The sequence below is a fragment of the Poecilia latipinna genome, unplaced genomic scaffold (assembly GCF_001443285.1).
Source record: "Poecilia latipinna isolate Pla-1442-1.1 unplaced genomic scaffold, P_latipinna-1.0 Scaffold353, whole genome shotgun sequence".
Taxonomy (NCBI): Eukaryota; Metazoa; Chordata; class Actinopteri; order Cyprinodontiformes; family Poeciliidae; genus Poecilia; species Poecilia latipinna.
The window spans coordinates 65,937-74,518 of NW_015112969.1; the positions used below are offsets into that span (position 1 = coordinate 65,937).

At 38.8% G+C, this 8,582-nt stretch overlaps 1 protein-coding gene across 2 annotated transcripts in view; it reads right to left on the reverse strand.

The window, feature by feature from the left end:
- Positions 1-5,415, reverse strand: part of rnf24 (ring finger protein 24) — a 35,064-nt gene extending 29,649 nt beyond the window's left edge. The window contains exon 1 of one of the 2 annotated variants that reach the window (XM_015035985.1): positions 4,939-5,415. The gene's annotated coding sequence lies outside the window, so the exon portion shown is untranslated. The remainder of the gene's footprint in view (positions 1-4,938) is intronic. The other variant, XM_015035987.1, reaches the window with a different exon arrangement.
- Positions 5,416-8,582: the final 3,167 nt, after the last annotated feature.

The window sequence follows — 8,582 nt, forward strand, 5'->3', positions numbered from 1 at the left end:
CAGCCTCACTAGAGTCCAACGATGATCAGCTCTTAACAGTATCTGACCTTAAGTTGGTAAAAAAAAAAAAAAAACGTGCAGAGTTCAAACCCAAACACGAGTGTTGTTTTGGGGGTTTGTTTTCCATGAACAACTATACGTTTCACTCGAGTAAATCTGAAAAATTTCTGTCGGAGTTGGCCACCTGCCACAAGAAGGAGGTCTATAATTGGTGGATCAAAATAAAGATTAACTGAGAACATTTAAAAGTTAACCACTAGCTAGTTCAGAAGGAGTGCTTATTTAAAGAATGTTCAATGAATGTGCAGGCTTTAGAAATACACTTTCTCAACTTTTTTAAATAAACCTAAACCAAAACAGTTGGCATAGAGACACGTTTCCATGGCTGACCTGCAGAAGGTTTTCAGAACGGCTCAGTTAAAGAATTAAATGAGTTCATCCTGGACTGGTCCTAATCAGTGATCTCTGGGTTATAAACTAAAAGTCTGACCATTTTTCAGTGAACACACCATACCAGTAGTAAACGTAGGTAAATAAACTCATCCTCGGAGTAGTGAATGCTAACAAGCTCTTCATGAAGAGTATGACTCCACTTCTACTGATTTAATCTGTCAGGATCATTTTCAAACAACTACAAGAACCTTAAAGCACAAGAGAAAAAAACATATGTAATGCTGTAGTAGAACCAACACAAAATCTAAAGAGTTATTTTGTTGTTAGCAGTTCTGCAGTGGATCAAAAGCTTAGGTTAGCCAGCAGGCTAATTGTTGTAAACTGTTACATTTGACATGCTGCTAGCTTCCACTAATCAAAGTACATTGATTTTCCATGGAGTTCACAGTGCTATGTCATCTTTCCACAACAGATAAGGCAACTATACAGATAAAAAAAAAAAAAAACAACAAAAAAACTCTCCACAGGAAAATCCAAACTAACCATTTAAACAAGGGAGGGAGGCATTAGCAGACAGCACTGAGGCTGGGCATACTGTAGGAAAATTGCTCTGTTTCTGCCCTTTTGAAGAGCCAGATTCTGTCCATCAGCTTTTTGGAAATATTGACAGTCATTTAGAAATCTCACATGTACGGTAAGAGTTTGCTTTCCCTGCAAGCCATTTTCTACTTTCATAGACTGCTGTCTTTGGTCAGTAACGCTAACTATGCTAACTGTGCTAATCATGAATGGCAAAGAAAATCTAAAATGCCACCTGAAGTCAGGCAGTCCATATTTAGGAGTGCTAGTGAAATTCAGTTTAGCTGCAAATTGAATAAATGAATAAACAGTCAGAAAAAAATGGATGCGACTGTCGGATGGAGCTGGATACAGCTGCTGTTTATTTTGAATGAACGTTGTCCAAAAATAATAATAATGAAGTATTCTATTTTTTTTGAGGTGTATAACAAAAGTGAGCTTTGTCTATTAGATGAATAAATGCTTTGAAATCTGGTGTGGATGTCAAAAAATTTAATAAATACATCCAAATTTGCAAGACAGTTACATTTTGGATTTTTTTCAGCTATATTCAATATTCTTTATATGTAAAACTTATTAGGAAATTGGAAAAGGCTAATATCAGTATCAAAAGATGATCGGAAATCATCCTAGAAATTCTTAGAATACCGGTTTCTAAAGACAAAGTCAAAAAAATGACACTAAGTAATGTTTTATAAGTACTTACAAAAACTTACAAATCATTCTGTGGTACATTTAAAAAAAAAAACATTTTTCAGTTTACTTTGGCAACAAAATTATTTGCTGAGTCATAACTAAATTTTATTAGAAACTAAGTTTTACTATATTTTTGTGATAAAGCCATCACAAAAATATTTGGAGGGCCACTTAATTTCTTCTTTTGCCCTTTTTTTCCATAATGAACCACCTTATGAGACTTTTTACACTCACAGATACAAAATGGATGCTTGCAATAACGACTGTTTGCAATGCTCCTGTTGGAATCCTACTTCATAGCTCTCGCACAAAATTGCACAAGAAGTCCGGAGCACATATTGCAGAGGTTTGTGTTGCCACATGCAGTTGCTTTGGAAAATACCCAGAAAATGTTAAGGCAGCAGTGCATATGTGAAAGCGGCTCCTCGGTAAGCACTGAATGTACAGTAGACTCTTTGCACCTGAAGTACTGAAGCAGTCCAGCTTGTAAAAGTCAGACAGGAAAGTTTTTGACAAGAACTACATTTAAAGTGAAGATTAAAACTTTTATGTAGTTTGACTAAATAAGCCTTTGCCTGGAGGAACTTGTCTACCCTATAAGTAGTAATGCTTAGTTCCTCTTTAGCTTGGTCTTTACATAACTAGTATTAAAACACATGCAGCTAAAAATGACTTATTTTCCTCTTTGAAGGCAATTACATCCCTTATTAAAGGAGTGCTATGAATTTCAAACCTACTAAATACTGGGCACCTCGGTTTTTCTATTCTGCTCAAAATGCCATGTTGAAATTTGAGCTTGATGTTTGGCGGTAGTTTCCGTCTTTTTTAAGACAAACGTTGAAAAAAGAAAACGAAGATAGGAGATAGACTTGATTTTAAAGGAAGTTCAGTTGGAGTTACCCAAAAACTCCCTCGTGTTAAGTACAAAATAATGTGTCGGTTTTTTTTTTATAGTCTAGAAATGTGTCAATGTGATGAAAGCCAATTTTAATAATCTCTTAAACCAACAGTCAGAAAACCTCAGGTTTTGGATCAGAGGTCTGATTAATGCATTATATAGATAATCTAAATTAGGGTTACTGAGTGAACCTCAACTCCATAATCTGTGTCTGAAACAGTTGTGTGTGATATGTGAGGGGGGAAAGTACACCAGAAAAACAACTAGCTAAATAAAACATGCTGGGTAACTTGAGGCAAGGCTTGGTCAAAGCAGAAAACAGACAATTTATCATCCTAAGTGCAGAACTGAAGCAACTAATAAGAAATTAACTTTACTGATATCAGTCCAACAACAGAAAACCTGTTAGGAGTGCAAATGACTCGGCTCAGGACAAAGATAACGGAAATCTGATTCCTGTGAGAATGACTTTAGATGACCCCACAGGCCACTCTCACTTTTTTGGAGGTACTCTATCCACAGTAGTCCATATCATCTCAACTGTGTGTTATATTATGTGATTATTATTTCCATTTGGGCCAAAAATGTGTTCAATCTCATTGTTTGGACCTGCTGCTCACTGGATTGACTTTTGCTGTTCTGTACAGCCAGGCAAAGCAGTTCAGGGATTCATGAAACAAGCAAAGCAGGCACTTGAGATGCAAATTGCACCCAAACTAGAAAAAAGCACTGCATTCAACTCACTGTGCCTCACTACTCTTGCATCGTTGCCTCAAAACAATAGAATAGGCCTTAATTTTAATAAATTTAATGTCTGGCTGGGTTTAACTGCAGCCCTTTAGTGTACAAATAACATTAAGCTGTTTCTGTCTCTATTCTGGATATTTGATAATACAAAAAGAGCACCAGATAACAGCAGAGGTCAAACATAATTTTTCTACACAACAGCACTGATACATTGGCACACATGTTGTTGGTGTATTACAAGAAATGAACCATAGTGTCAGAGATTGACTGAAATCAGATGATTTTCAGGTTGACTGGCTCAGTGACAACTCAAAAATCCAATCTTTCTCCATCCAGTAAATGCACCACACATCAGTGCTACCCCTTTGGAAAGCAATGGTCTTCCTTGTGAATGCCATGATAAAATGACTAAACAAAGTACACTAAGCTGAAAGAAGCTATTTAAAAGAAAAACGTTTTCTGTTCATCGTTCACACAGAGCTTGTGATAAATCAGCAGGTTAAAGTTTTAATAATTGTTCTGATTGTTTCCTTTCTATGCATTAGCACCTAGTTATGATAACTATGTCAGCTATCATAACGTTGAGAGAGTTTAAAATAAAATGACCCTTCTTAGATTTACCTTATTTTCTTGAAATGCTAGTAAGGCTTTGTGTTCTGTTTTTTGTTTTGCTTTTGTGGCCAACTAATACCCCTTTCCTCCTATTGATCCCGGAGGATCAAGTCAAACAAAACCTGAACTTCTGGATCCAATCCGCGCTGCCACAGAGGAATCTTCAATTTCCTGTTTAAAGATACAGACTGACAAGAAACACTCCAGGCTGTTGTCTGCTGTGTAGGTTTCTATATTTAAGAGTTCAGTCTGGTTAGGAAACCATTACTTCCCAAAACCAGTTGATGGCACTAAAAATATGAAGCTTCGCGCAGTTTGATTCATAAGGGTCAGCTCCATTTTCAGTACCTAACAGCGATAGGTGCAGTGAAATGGCAGATGAGTCCACACATGCACAGGATTCACAGCAGCAGGTCTGCTTCGGTAACCAGCTAAGAGGGGCGTAGGTGCTCCCGTTAACGTCGTTTCCATTATGAAGAATTGGACCTTAACGTGATAGCCGTTGTAACTGGCTGGTTGGTTTTGGGTCAGAGTTTAGCTGTAAACCAATGTTGATGCCCCTGAGTAAAACATGACTGGAATCACGGCAAGGCACCATTACATCGATGTAATTGTTGTTATTTGTTTAAACTGGAGACCAGGATGGTTTCAAATCATCTTTCCTCCGGATCTTAGCCATCCTCGGAGACTTTATTGCTTTACAGCAGGACTGGATAGATGGGGCGGCGGCTGCTGGTTAAGCTAGTAGCGCTAACCTTTTAGCTGCTATGACAGAATAACTTAGAACTCGAGCGTTATGCTGACCGAGTTAACCTATTAAATATCATTTTAGGAAGCTTTTAGCCAGAATAAAGCAGTCTTCTTGTCCATGTTTAATTATTTGTGACCTTAAATGAAGTCTTTGGTGCTCAAAGCGCAGCTGAGATCAATTTAAGATCATTTAAAGTTGGCAGCATCACCCCTAAGTTGCTGTTTGAGTGTACAGTGAGCTAAAAACATAAACAGAGACTCACCGGTGATTTCCCCTTCAGCTTCTTTAGTAGCTTTATATCGCTGCTGTGTGTTTCTTCACAAAACCAGACTGTCACTGAAAGCAGACCCAAACTGAAAGCAGTCCCCACGACAAAAAATGTCCCGTTCTTATTATCTGGATGTTACGCAAAGCCTTGCGGCGAGGCGACCTCCTCATCACACACAGCTCCGCTCCGCCCGTCCGTCAGTCTGTCTGTCTGTAGGTCTGTGTGATGTTCTCTCTGCTGCTGCTGCTGCTGCTGCTGCTGGGGGCTCCGATCGCTTAAAATACACTGGACCGAACTCGAGAAGGTAGATGGTCCCTAGTGGATGAATTTTACTGAAGCAGGGGTTCGCTGATAACGAAGAGAAACTCACGTTTCGTCCTTGGCAGTCTGCACGATTTGCACGTACGCGGTTACTCGCCCACTACCACCAGTGGGTAGGTCCCACCTCCTCCCAGTCAGATCGGCACTAAGAGAGCGAGGAAGAGGAGGAGGAGGAGTGGAGCTACATGCAGGATTAAAGCACAGCGAGCCTTGTGGATGAGATGCTTCACTGAGAGAGGATGAAGATGCATGGTGATTAAAAGTGAAAACAAAATCCTACATTTAGAGTTAATATATTTTTACCTCAAGAATGAACTTAATTATCCAGTAAGTCAAACTGGAAGTATAAACAAACTGTAAAAATGTTATTTTATTCAGAAGTATCCAAATTATTATTAAATTAAAGTATCCCACTCCCCTTGAACATTCTCACAATTTGTCAGGTTGCAGCCTCACTGGTCTTTTGTGTCAGTAAGCACAAAGTATTGCCTAATTGTGAGGTGAAAGGAAAATGACAGAAAGTTTCCAAATTAATTTAAAAAGTAGAAATGTGACAATTGGAAGAGGGACAAAATGAAAACTATTGTGTGTGGGGGCAGAGGGTGGAGCCACATCTCCCCCAAATCAAATCAGTTTAAACCATTTAGTAATTACTTAGGAACCAAACAGTGATCACTAATTAGTAATTAATACCTGTGTTTAATTTACTGCTAGAATTTATGCAGCTGTTCTCTAAATGGCTCAGAAGATTGTCTGAGAACATCAGTGAACAAAGACTGGGGAGTATAGCAGACAGGCTATATATTCCTCATACGTATGACTAAGTTTGTATTAGGTCACAAAATATTACACAAATCTTTCATCGTCTCATGGAGCACTACTAAATCTGTCATCTGAAGATATAAAGAAAAGAAAATATTGCACAACTGTTAAGGAGAGCATTAATCAGAAAAGCAAGGAAGACGCCTCTGTCATTCTGGAGGAATGACAGAGATCCACAGTTCAGGAAAAATAATGTGGTGACATCACAACTTCTAGCTGGACACTCTGTACATCTGGCACTTATGGAAGAGGGACAAAATGAAAACTATTGGGGGGGGGGGGGAGCCACAAGAAGTCCTTGTTAACACTTGCCATTTATCAAGATGCTCTGGTTATAGATGAGTCCCTGAACACACCATTCACATTGTGAAACTTGGTGAACAAAGCACTAATGCTGTGGGAGCACTTTCCTCCAGCTGGTTCTACAAATTCATGCCAAACCTCTTCAGATATTTCTTTGCAGAACATTTTTGAAAACCATTCATCGTTTTCCTTCACTTATGAACTAGTTAGAGTCGATTCGTCCTCTAAAGCCTTAAGAAAGTACACCAAAGTTTGTGGTCGTTACGCTACAAAAAGTGAAGGTTAGTAACACTTCTAGGACTGTGCATGTGTCCATAAAAAGTTTATCTTGCTCTAAACACCGTTAGGTCTCTGAGGCCACATGAACAAGACAAGGTTGTAAGTCACACAACGAAGTAGCAACACAATGTCCACGAAGAGACCCGAGGAAGTGCTATATCAGGATAATAAACCTTCTCTCTCCTATTATTTCAACAATAATTCCTCCATTCAGTCCGTACCAAGAAACAGCCTCCTCCTGCTGTCTCAGGGAAGGAAAGGAGGACCAGTGCCAGTCTTGTACCTAGTCGTCTGCGGTTCCTGAATGCGCCTTTGTGGATGTCACCATCCTCTCCCTCCTGCCAACCCCCGGCAGCCCATTCAGGAGTGTCACATGGCGCTTCCCACTCAGCAGCCATCTCACAATGCACTCCTGTCATCTGCACCTCATTGACATGCACTTATAGTGATGTGCATCAGGGGATGGTGGGGCTCTTCCACTGCTTTAAAAGGAAATGAAGAACCGGGCTGGGTGGCCAAAGTGTGGCTTCCTGGATGCAGGCTTCATATTTATAGGGAGGAAGTTGCAGCGTTTTGTTATAGGTGTACGCCACCAACCATCTTTAGGTCTGTGAGAAAATGTTAATGATATTCACTGATGAAAAATTATATAAATAACAACCACATCTATTGTGCAGAACAGAATTTTTACAGCAATACATATATTTTAGTTGAAAGAGTATTACTATTCTCCATCTGCAAGATTACATTTCCAACTTACTGATTGTACAGGGGTAGTTTAGTTCAGGATAAAGTGACAGATTTAATATGCCAGAACACTCAGATGTAATGCAACCCAATAAACCACTTGATTGCATTTGGTTTTATTTCATAGATGTACAGTAAAGATGACTGAATACAAATGCAAATGTCACTTAAAACTTTGTATTTAAAATAATGAAAATCACTTGTCATCTTTTTCCACTACAGTAATGTTTTTTTTTATTGTTCTATTGTAAAAGTTACTACATGTAAAATGTTAGAGGGGCACGAATGGTAAGGCACTCAAAAATAATTCAAACAATTTACACGTTTTGAGTAAAACACACAAATGACAAGCAGAAAAGTGAGTATTTTCTTTGTCAGTTGCTTCAAATCTCTTGGCAACAGGACTTTTTTTTTTTTTTTTTTTGGTTTATTGTCAGTTTGAATGTACATTCAAATTGACATGGAACTGACATATATATGTTTTGTGTTTGTTCTGCGAACAGTGTTGCATACCCAGACTCATAAATTCATGTCATGCGGTAGCTGCTCCAGGTGAGTTAAAATGCTATATTTTAATTGCGAGACTCCAAATGGTCCCGTCAGACTTTTCAAATATGTGGATTTGCTTCCCTCCAGTGGTGATAGTTTTGAATTACATGTGATGTAGAATTAAAACCACAAGAGGGCAGCATTTCAACACCGTGAAAAATCGAGCACTCTAGTAGAACTTTGACAGTACAGTGCGTGCCGGCTTTACTCTTCACAACAGAAAACATGAAGGATGTCACAGTCTAAGAAAGCACCTTTATATGTAGCTGTATATTTTCAGATATCGTAATGGAACTGATTAGATCTTTGTCAAATGCTGTAAATCCAAGGATAACAGCTTGGTGTTTTTAAGTCAGCTGAACTGTTATCAGCTGCTTGACTTACTGATTTGTGGATATTATCCCCTAATCTTTTACTGTATTATCCCTGTTCCCTGTTAATTCATGAACATGTCATTGGCCTTTTCCCCTTTAACTACACTGCTTAACGTTCACAGGCTCACAGGCTCAAAGAGGTCAACATTCCTTCCACTCCAAGTCAGCCCTTGCTGCTGGAGTTACACACCAACCACGGTTCAACTTTGTTTGGAAACCTGCTGCTGCCGCTGAAAGTTAGAC